Genomic DNA, 12,215 nt, shown 5'->3' on the forward strand with positions numbered 1-12,215 from the left:
AGCTGAGCATACTGGAGACCGGAGGAGAGGTATTATTCCAGGAGAAGGGATGGATCCAACACTTCCTTCAGTGTGACAAAGCCAAGAGAAAACCTGTAGTGGCTGATGGTTGCGCTTGCTGACCCAGGAGATGATTGTTAGCATAACTCTGCCTGACTGCACTACTGATGGATCACTGGAGACGTCCTGAACGAAGCAGCCATTATTTTTCCCACCATGTTAGATCAGCTCAATGACTATGCTAAGGGATTTGCTTTCAGGAAGAGTTGAATGAAGTAGATGGCAGTCAAGGACAAAGGCATTACATTGTCAGACAAATAACTGCTATAGCCATCCATGCTTTCTCTTCTTTCAAACTCATTGAGTCATTTTCGCTGCTGTATTTTAACGTTCAGCAAACGTCCCTCTTCAAATAGTCTATTAGTATAAGAAATGCTCAAAAAGATGACCAACCATCTATTCTAGCTTTTCATGGGAGAGCAGTTTCATTGTGCAATAGAACACTGCAGAGGCTATAGCTAAATTAGAATCTTATGCATATTAAACCACAAGTTATTAGCTAAATATAAGGCTAATACTGCATTGAATGAATTACCTGAAAGAGGGAGGCTAGGACATCTACCTTGAACAGGATTATATATTATGGATGCAATTTGAATGTCTTTCTCTCTCCATAAATTCCAATGTGCTTGTGTCCCGAGACCGCAGCAAAAGAAAAAAAAAAAAAAAAAAGTGGCTTTTCATTTAGTTACATGTCCAGCACTGGCCACGAACGATGTGTTTACAATACTGCGTTGGTAATAAAGCATTATTTGTTCGACCGCAACTTCTGGAGCTAGCTAGCTAACTAGTGGTTCCTCCTTTAAAAGTAGCGAGCTTGCACCGCAGGACTTGGAGGTACCCAGCGTCACGGCTTCATTGCGCCAAACCACAACAAGGGGGAGTTAGAGCACTCATTATGCATTTGGGTCCCAAGGGTTTTATATGACCAATCATATCGAGTGGTTCCAATGATGAATTTGACGCGAGCCACCCGTCTCTTGTTGAAGATGGCTGACAAAACATTACGGTGGATCCAAATGTAAGTAGTTATAACGTCATAACGAGTCAAGCAAAACAGTTACAATTGAGAGGAATATGTTAGTTAATGTAGAGAAACATTTGTGCATCATTATTTGGTCATAAAGTTAATTTACGAAAATTGCTATTTAGCAAGTTCGCTGACTAGCTAACATTAGCCAGCTAGCTAGCTAGCTAGTGTTATGACAGGGGAATTAAGTTATAATTTGCATTGTTTAATATTTTAGGGACTCCTGAGAAAATGTTACTGTAATTTAATTATACCAATATGTATTCATTAATTGAATTCCCTTAATCTATTTTATGAGAATTTGTAAGATTCTTGTTTGCATAAAATAGACGGAGACCAGTCTTTTCAATAATAGGTAACAGAATTTATTCTCGGGGGGGCGCTGCCACGTTACCACGAGCGACAGTTTATATACAATAACATGACGTCATTTCATTGCTTAACAGAATCTCCTGTACTTGACCTGGCTGACAGAGGGCACAGCCGGGACAAAGGGAACTTTAAAAGTCCATTCTGACCCCCCGAACACATATACAGGACACACAACACAACTGAATTAACTTTTGACCCCTCAAAATTATCGATCACCACTTAGCTGACAGTTCTAATTAACAGAAAAGACAGTGAGTGCATTCCTAGGTTATCTAAAAACACCCCAGAGCCAAGTTTCGTCGGTTCAACCATAGGTTAACTACCTTATCTGTTTACTTAATCCACAACCCATTCGCTTCTTCCTAGTTGGAATGGTGTTCATTAACTTCAAATTACTCCTTGTCTGTGTCACACAATCCCTTCTTATGAACTCATATTGTTAATCAGATATAATAAAAACAGAATATAAGTTTACTTAGTTACAGTTCTATTTAAAATGAGAATATTGTTTATTCATAATATTTCTAACAGAAAATCAGCAAACTTGCCCTGTCATGGAGCTGAAGTAACTTAGCTAACTAACTATTTACTTATTGTGTAGTAGAGGATTAAAATAACTGCATGTCTATGGATGTTTAGCTAGAAACAGTATGTAGCCAATCTGTGTATGGAACCTAAAACATTTGGTATGAATATTAGTTCAGAACCAGAATCTATGAACCTCAGCTATCACAGTTGTTGTATCAACTTCAAGTCTGGATGGCATTAATGAAGCCTATGGATTGAGTAGAATATAATAACTTTATTGTGCCAAGGATGCAAGTCCTATATACATATACTGTAGTTATTACCACAGGAGATTCTCACATTGTAAAATGTACAGTGAATATGTTCACCGATCATGTACTCTTCCTTGGCAAATAAAGGTGCGGTTCAGGTATAAATCTCAGACATTCTTTTTCAGTCATATCAAACTCCATTATTTGAATGATGCTGTGTCTGCATGTATATATTACAATTATACACTTCCAACAGTGTTTACCACACCTGCTCCTGGGACATCAATGATTACACATTGTAACTATGCAATAGACTAGAAACATGATTTAAGTAAAGGCTGATTTGTAATTCATATATATACACAGAAAATAATATATGCATATCTAACTCCATCTGCATCAATCTCAGGACACAGGATAGTATTTCAATGAGATACTTAATTTCTACCAGTGGAGAATGTGAAACGCTTTATTGAAAGAAGTTCATTATCCAGGTGTTATAAATACTTACTGCATTATAATGATATTATATTATATATGATATTATATTATTATGATAATTGTAATATATTATAAATACAAGTTCAATCTGTACTTCAATGCACATATGGTGTGCATTATAAAACGAGGAAGAAAGACGAGGTGGGGAGAGAGGTGTAGAAGACAGAAAGACGAGGTGGGGAGAGAGGTGTAGAAGACAGAAAGACGAGGTGGGGAGAGAGGTGTAGAAGACAGAAAGACGAGGTGGGGAGAGAGGTGTAGAAGACAGAAAGAGGTAAGAACAGCGGCAGACAGCATATGATTAATGAATTACAGTGCTACCCTAATATTCTCTCAGTTCATCACAATTGCGGTGTCTCCTAACCAGCCTTGGGCTCCCAGTTGGCCAGAAGGTTGAGGTGGCGATGACGGGACTGGCTTCCTCACATCAAAACATACCTGCAGAGGAGTGACAGATTGATAGAGAGAGAGCATGATTAAGCCTTGTTTTTTAAATTATTCTAACATGGTCAGTCATCATATTCATCAGGAGATCAAATGCAAAACTGACCTTGGATCATTAACTCTGGGACTACTACATCTCTGTCTGTATTTCAATGTATAGCATCTCTTTAATAATACTTCCTGTTGACCCGACCAAGTGACCTCTCACCTATGATCATGCTGTGCCCTATGTCATCTAGTTCAGATACAGGAGGGGTTCACAAAAACAGCTGATATAACCTAGAGGATTTAGGGAGCAGGGGGATGAAGATGTCCATTTCAGGATACGTCAGTACAGCACATAAAGCTGAACACCAGACTGGTATTGTGGTTGTTCATTAGGTGATGGGAAATATGCAATGATACCTTCACCATCTTCACTCTGCAGAGACTCCCTAACTCTTCGTGAAAGAGTGTTCTTTCATCCTTCTGTAAAAAAAAGCTAATCGTTTCACTGTCATGAAATAGGATTATGTATCGACTATGAAACAAATATGACATGGCCTGCTTAGGAGTTGCCATTAAAGAAAGTTAGATTAAATCAACTGAAAATGGCGGGAACAGGCATTCATAGCTAAATGTCTTTGGTTAGCTTGAGAGAAATAATTGCATGATTTATCATTCTACAGTATGTATGGAATATAGTAGAATGTTATGAACCGACACTGGGGCTAAATACTAGCTTTGTAAAAGTTGGATGGAAGAACGCCCAGTGCTGCTTACCTGAGATGCCATCATCACACAGTCCTTCTTCGTAGGTATCCGCTTAGACTTCCATTGTGTCCGATTTTTTTTCTTGTTGCTTTCAGAACAATTATAGCATAACAATTTGCCTGTGAATAACCACACCTTCATACAAAGGTGCAGAATTCTTGATGCACAACCGAAGATGCTGCTATATCCTGCCAGCCCACAAGCGAGCCACTCAGGCGCAGAATGATAACGCTTGCAAGAGGGAAAGGAACACCACAATTTGTTGCAAGTTGGGGAGGGGGGTTAATAGCTGAACAATAGACTGTTCAACCATTAAAGAATAGTCTAATAGCCGAGCTAGGTCTGAAACCCCCCCCCCCCCCCATCATAGACCAGATTTGCCCTAACGACCAAGGGGTAGCTTGCTACTCAAAGCAATAAAGTAATGACTTTTCAAATAAGTTACCTTACACGTTATGTTGGCTGACAATTTGTTAGCTACGCTGTCCTTACCAACCACATAGCATATCATTACAGTAGTATGTACCGGTATGTTAGCTATCTACCTAACGTTAGTAGTTATACATCAAACTTGACAGTATATTAACTATAGGCTAACTAACAACCCAACGTTTATTGACTTGATTATTCCCGTCATTCTTAGCTTAGCTAAATGGCATAGTCGTTGTGTGTTCAAGGGACATTCGGGTGATTTTGTAAATTCGCTCTGGCAATCTACTCCGATTTCAGAGCACTCTCGTCTGACTGTACCAGAACGCAGAATAATGCATTTACGAGTGCTCAACACCGGTTGAATATGGCCTGTGTCAGTAAACATCAGAAAAAAAGGGAAATTAAATTGTTTCCAGCAGCACAGTCACCAACGCTCTGGTTAACCTGCTCTGCTAGAGCAAGTAAAATGGTCAAGAATGGTCTCATTTGTGTCTGGAAATTTATTTACGAGCGTCACGTTGTACAGCGCCATATTTTCTGTTCCATCCTAAAGAGAAAAATAAAAACCGGCCGATTAATCCGTATCGGCTTTTTTCGGTCCTCCAATAAAATCGGTATTGAAAAATCACAATCGGTCAACCTCTAGTACAGACATGGCCTGCTCTCACTTATGTAAGGAATTAGGCACTTTCCAATGTTTACTACAGTATGTATTGTAGACTGCACAGTAGCCTAATAAACAAAAACATTGAACAACGAATTACTATGGGAATAAATATCACCGATTTACCGAAATATTGGAAGAAAGCCATCTAGTGAAGGCAAACAATTTAGAGAAACCTCCAATCCTGTAGTCTACTCCCTACCGTCACGTCACGTTGTACAGAGTCATATTTTCCATTCAATCCTAACGGAAACCCTGAGGGCTTCGTTTTTCCTCTGAATAGAAACACCATAATATTAATTAAGGCAAATTTCTTAAAATCAATCACTTATACTATGTTATTACAAAAAAAGGTTTTAAAATTGTCTGGTAATGCCAATACGGAATACTATCAAATGCTTCTCAAAGATGCCCTCTGGTGGTCAAACTAGCAATAACAGAAAAATGTCACATTTTAATGACATGCCACAGAATTCTGCAGCAGCACACAAGGTGTGCCGCAACTTTAAAGGAAGAACCACTGTAGCACCAATACAGCCAGCATAGTGCAAGGAGGAGCACTGCCAGAGCCCTGCAAAATGACCTCCAGCAGGCCACAAATGTGTATGTGTCTGCTCAAACGGTCAGAAAGACACTCCATGAGGGTGGTATGAGGGCCCGACGTCCATAGGTGGGGGTTGTGCTTATAGCCCAACACCGTGCAGGACATTTGGCATTTGCCAGAGAACACCAAGATTGGCAAATTCGCCACTGGCGCCCTGTGCTCTTCACAGATGAAAGCAGGTTCACACTGAGCACGTGAGACGTGACAGTCTGGACACGCCGTGGAGAACGTTCTGCTGCCTGCAACATCCTCCAGCATGACCGGTTTGGAGGTGGGTCAGTCATGGTGTGGGGTGGCATTTCTTTGGGGGGGGCCGCACAGCCCGCCAGAGGTAGCCTGACTGCCATTAGGTACTGAGATGAGATCCTCAGACCCCTTGTGAGACCATATGCTGGTGCGGTTGGCCCTGGGTTCCTCCTAATGCAAGACAATGCTAGACCTCATGTGGCTGGAGTGTGTCAGCAGTTCTTGCAAGAGGAAGGCATTGATGCTATGGACTGGCCCGCCCGTTCCCCAGACCTGAATCCAATTGAACACATCTGGGACATCATGTCTCGCTCCATCCACCAACGCCACGTTGCACCACAGACTGTCCATGAGTTGGCGGATGCTTTAGTCCAGGTCTGGGAGGAGATCCCTCAGGAGACCATCCGCCACCTCATCAGGAGCATGCCCAGGCGTTGTAGGGAGGTCACAGGCACACACACTACTGAGCCTCATTTTGACTTGTTTTAAGGACATTACATCAAAGTTGGATCAGCCTGTAGTGTGGTTTTCCACTAATTTTGAGTGTGACTCCAAATCCAGACCTCCATGGGTTGATACATTTGATTTCCATTGATCATTTTTGTGTGATTTTGTTGTCAGCACATTCAACTATGTAAAGAAAGCAGTGTATTTAACTGTACTAGAATGCTTAAAATTGGCCACTAGCATTTTAAATATGTTTTTTTGGGGGGGGGGGGGCAAGGAAAATAACGTTATCGGCCAAAAATGTCATATGGAAAAAGTTACAAAAACACTTGCGTAGCCTACTTGGCAGAGAACATGACAAATAGTAGACAAAACAGTAAGGAGAAGAGACGAGGTACCACTGTTACACAATTAGAGCAAGCAAGAATGATTCTCTTTCATTTTGAGTCCACTGCAAGAAGGCACCAGAGCCTGCAATGCTAAAGCTTTCCAACTAGATAATACAGCCACAAAGTCTGTGAAAAAATCAAGGTGTTGCTAACGTTACCCAGCCTGAGCTAGCATATGAACTCTTTAGCAGAGTAGATCCTCCATATGACGTTGAGAAATAGTGCATTGTGGGTAGTTAAAGATATCTGGAAATAAGTTAAATATAAAAATAGTAGTTATAGGTAAGCAGATCGTGACAACTAACTAAGACTTTGACCACATGGTGTTGTTACTTTGGTCAGTAAAAACACATCCTCCCTACCCTTTAAAGCAACGATTTGAGTGATAGAGTTTAAAAAAAAATAATAATAAAAAAAAATTGTGCAGCTGCTTTTTTACAAGTAAAAAATAAGGTGACCCCCCCCCCCCCAAGCCAGATGGTGATGTGTAAATTAGGCACGCATAGGCTATGCTGCAGCAAATGTACCTGTCGCAAGAAAACAATATGATACATGCATTGTAAAATGCGAATCCGTATGAGATGCACCACCTGTCCCCACTCTCAGCATCGATGATTGATCATGCAGACAGAAGCCATAGAGAAGCCAGATTTAGACATTGCATATAATTTAACAATTCAATTTCACGTCATGCTGTTGATAGAAATAAATCTTTATATTTTACCGGTTTCTCAATTATTTATCCCTGGAAAAGGAAGTGGGTTCGGGCGGGAAATCTCAGTAAATCTCTGTAACCAAGTTCCTGCAACTAAACCCTAGTCATGAGCACTGCAACAACAAAGACACTGTCCCAAGATATGAGCCGTGGATGAGTCGGTCAGTGATGGTGTAATAACAAACTAACACGCCCACACACAGACCTCTGACAAACACACACACCCACACAGCTGCAATCCCGCTAACCATGGCATACACAAAACATGACTGAGATGACCTTTTCCCTTGAAAAGAAAAAAAAAAAATCACAAAATTCTATTTTATATTACGTCAATCACAAACCCTGTTATTGCCATACTCATTAATATCCTGTCCATGACCATGTGTATCACAGAGTCTTTCAAAATTAGGTTATGTAGCTCACGTCATCAATTATAATCTAATATAGCCTTATTTTCACGAAGAAAGAATAAGAAGAGATGAACATGTCAGATGAGTTGATAAATAATGAGTTTGAGAAAAGCAGTCGACAGAATAGCAGGGCTCGACATTAACGCCATCTTGTCAGATGAGTTGATAAATAATGAGTTTGAGAAAAGCAGTCGACAGAATAGCAGGGCTCGACATTAACGCCATCTTGTCAGATGAGTTGATAAATAATGAGTTTGAGAAAAGCAGTCGACAGAATAGCAGGGCTCGACATTAACGCCATCTTGTCCGGGACAAGTAAAACTGAATATAGTCGGACAAGAAGAATATACATTTAAAGATGTCCATTTCGACATGTAATTTTTTCAAAAATTTTACAATTACAAAATCAAACATTAAGTGCCCGGCCAGGTTTGGATCAGAGGCCAACATTGGAAAAAAATACAATTACATTTGATGTACACATACATACATACATACATACATACATACATACATACATACATACATACATACATACATACATACATAACAGATCAAAGTGTAGGTGATATGCATATTGGCTACAGCCTCATGTAAAAACTGATGCTGACATTAAGTAAGCACCAGAAAATGAAGCTGAACTTGAATGAGATTTTGAATTATATAAATATAGGCTAAAAGCCAGTCATGTTTGACAAATATAATGAAGGACAACTAACATTAACGTCTAAAAGGTTTGATTCTGTCGACATACTCGAGGCACAGTCGGTTCAGATCAAATGGTCACAAGATCCGAGTGAAAGACGGTGCATGCTGTGCACTGCACATCACCCATCTTGAATCTGAGAGGCGGCGGTCAGCATTTTGAAACTATTTAAAAACACACTATTATCGTTTAAAACCTGGACGTTTTATGTCATCCAGTGCAGCCAGACAGTGCTGCTGTAATATAGGCCTTTCCCTTACAGTCCCCAGGTCTGCCTAGACAGTTCTGCCCAGCACTGAGCATAGTAGCCTAGTTCATGTATACTAGAGCAGAGGAATCGTCAGCCAGCATTCTTTACCAAGACTAAAGACATTAGTTATGGATCCCCAATCACTTTCTGTAATGACAGAAATAGACATACAGAGACACAGACATGCAGCGACACAGACACACAGACATGCAGAGAAATCTGATTAGTCTTATTGAGAGACAGCTCATGGCAACTCCTAACCCGATTTCTCAGACAGAGAGCCATGGCCCAGCTCAGCTCCCCCAATTCCCCCCACCCACCCAGCGCAACATCTGCCCAAACGGAACCTAAGTTGCCATGGTGACCAGTCTTCGTCATCAGGTGCGAGAAGAGATATCATTGGTTATCCCCATTCCCCAACCACACAATTAAAATATTAAAGGACCTGCCTGTATTAATCGAATATGGCCAATGAAGATTAACCGAAATGATAAAAGATGGGACGGAAAAACGAGAGAGAAGCAAATGAAGGGGAAGAGACTGGTTAAAGAAGGATTTTTAAGCCTTGAAACATTTGAGATATGGATTGTGTATGGGTGGCATTGAGGGTGAGACAAAATATTTAAGTGCCTTTGAACGGGGTTTGGTAGTAGGTGCAGGCGCACTGGTTTGTGTCAAGAACTGCAATGCCGTTACATTCTTCACCCTAAACAGTTCCCGCGTGTACCAAAAATGGTCCACCATCCAAAGGACGTCCAGCCAACTTGACAACCTTGGGAAGCATTGGAGTTAAAGTTGACCAGCATCCCTGTGGAACCGTTTCGGGGGGGTGCAACTCAATATTAGGAAGATGTCCTTAAAATGTTTTGAACACTCAGTGTAGGTGGCAGTGTGTATTCAGCTACTGCCTACTCTTCCTGGGGTCCAGCAACATGAAGGCAGTTAGTTTAAAAAACAACAACATTACAATACATTCACAACATATTAAGTGTGCCCTTAGGCCCATACTCTACTACCACATATCTCCAACACAAAATCCATGTGAACGTGTGTGTATAGTGTGTATGAATGCATGTGTCTGTGCCCACGTGTTGCTTCACAGTCCCCGCTGTTCCATAATGTGTATTTTACATTTCTAAATCTAATTTTACTGCCTGCATGAGTTACTTAAATGTGGAATAGAGTTCCATGTAGTCATGGCTCTATGTAGTACTGTGCACCTCTCATAGTCTGTTCTGGACTTGGGGACTGTGAAGAGACTTCTGGTGGCATGTCTTGTGGGGTATGCATGGGTGTCCGAGCTGTGTGATAGTAGTTCAGACAGACAACTCTGTGCATTCAACATGTCAATACCTCTTACAAGTAGTGATGAAGTCAATCTCTCCTCCACTTTGTGTCAGGAGAGATTGACATGCATATTACTCATGTTAGCGCACTGTGTACATCCAAGGGCCAGTCCCGCTGCTCTATTCTGAGCAAATTGCAATTTTCCTAAGTCCCTCTGTGGCACCTGACCACACGACTGAACAGTAGTCCAGGTGCAACAAACCTAGGACCTGCAGGACCTGCCTTGTTGATAGTGTTGTTAAGAATGCAGAGCAGTGCTTTATTATGGACGGACTCCTCCCCATCCTAGCTACTGTTGTATGGATGTTTTGACCATGACAGTTTACAATCCAGGGTTAGTCCAAGCAGTTTAGTCTCCTTAACCTGCTCAATTACCACATTCATTACAATATTTAGTTAAGGTTTAGAGTTTAGTGAATGGTTTGTCCCAAATACAATGCTTTTACTTTTTTAAATATTTAGGACTAACTTATTCCTTGCCACCCATTCTGAAATGAACTGCAGCATTTTCACTTTTGGATAAATAGCGTGCCCAATTTCAACTTCCTGCTACTCATGCCAAGAATATAAGATGTATGAGATATGCATATTATTAGTAGTATGAGATATGCATATTATTAGTAGATTTGGATAGAAAACTGAAGTTTCTAAAAAACTGTTTGAAGCACATCTGTGAGTATAACAGAACTTATGTAGCAGGCAAAACCCAGAGAACTAACCATTCAGAATGATTCATTTTTGAGGTCACTGTGTGTTCATTGACTTCTCATGGGGAAACGATATTTCTTAGGCACTTGTTTGCAGTTCCTACCGCTTCCACTGGATGTCACCAGTCTTTGGAATTTGGTTGAGGTTATTCCTTTGTGCAATGAAGTACAGCCATCTTGGAAAAGGGTAACGCCCAGCTGCTGCACATTACTTGCACTCTTCCTCTATCCATCACAGGAGGTTGGTGGCACCTTAATTGGGGAGGAAGGGCTTGTGGTAATGGCTTGAGTGGAATGGTATCAAACACATGGACGAGAGGAAACTAACGCTACTTTTCAAGTCGTGGCTCTGGGAGCTGAAAAGGGTAACGCTGTTGAGAGTTGGCCACGACTTGAAAAGTAGCGTTAGTTTCCTCTCGTCCATGTGTCCAACCTCCTGTGATAGATAGAGGAAGAGTGCAAGTAATGTGGGAGCCTAATCACAGGGGGGGGGGGGGGCAGTGGGACAGCACCACTCTGGCCATGCTAGTGGGTAATTACCTCCCATCATTGGACCCAGACTGTGCAGTCAGAGCCCATTAGAACTTCTCTCCTGGACCACTGGCAGTCTGCATCTGTGATTAGAATTTAAAAAAACTGTGACATAGGGGCCCAGGGGACAGTACAGAGTTATGTTTCAGATACTTGGGTCACTGGACCGGGTCCCCTAACCCCCAAGAATGTTCAGCAGTCTGGGCATTTGTCAGACCAGTCTGACTGTTCCATTGCACATTTAAAGGGTAAAGTTTGTGGCACACTATGGCAAAAACACAAGGGAATAAAGATGGGCTGTCAATAAACTAGTCCAGCTGGCAGTCTGTCTAGTTGCCACTGCATGATGGGCAACAGAAGCAAGCATCACAGATTTACACTAACTTTTTTCATTTCCTAATCCTTAGAGCATCTTCCATTGACATCATTATAGCATGCTGTTAGGGGGTTATATTTCTGTGGGAGATAATATGTACGTCTTCCCTGTCACCTACTGAGTTAACGGTTTCAATTTAAACCAGCTGTAATTCACTCTCATTGTCTTACGTCAGGTGATGTCATTCCTACATGACACTTTGATGTGCTCTCTGGTGTCTGGTCCAGAAAGACTAAGGAAACACACAGGCCATTTACTGATTAAAGTAACCCCCCCCCCTCCCCCACACACACACACACACACACACACACACACACCTCTCCATGAGAATCATTTTGACACCACTGAGCCATTTATTCACAACCTGGTTAACACTCTTCAATTGCTTCCCACTTCATGCTTTGTCCACATTTTAGCCTCGATAATGACACCTCACAGTAAGGGTGTGA

The 12,215-nt window shown here is 41.3% G+C and overlaps 1 protein-coding gene across 3 annotated transcripts in view; it reads right to left on the reverse strand.

Moving 5' to 3' along the window:
• LOC110492595 (protein NDRG3) overlaps nt 1-12,215 on the reverse strand; it is a 56,777-nt gene that overhangs the window by 37,338 nt on the left and 7,224 nt on the right. Inside the window, exon 1 of one of the 3 annotated variants that reach the window (XM_090203823.1) lies at nt 7,446-7,596. The exons of the other annotated variants lie outside the window; for them this stretch is intronic. The gene's annotated coding sequence lies outside the window, so the exon portion shown is untranslated. Of the gene's footprint in view, nt 1-7,445; nt 7,597-12,215 lie in introns of those variants that run through there. 3 annotated transcript variants of the gene reach the window in all.

This window comes from Oncorhynchus mykiss, chromosome 16 (assembly GCF_057628025.1).
Source record: "Oncorhynchus mykiss isolate SJ-2025 chromosome 16, ASM5762802v1, whole genome shotgun sequence".
Taxonomy (NCBI): domain Eukaryota; kingdom Metazoa; phylum Chordata; class Actinopteri; order Salmoniformes; family Salmonidae; genus Oncorhynchus; species Oncorhynchus mykiss.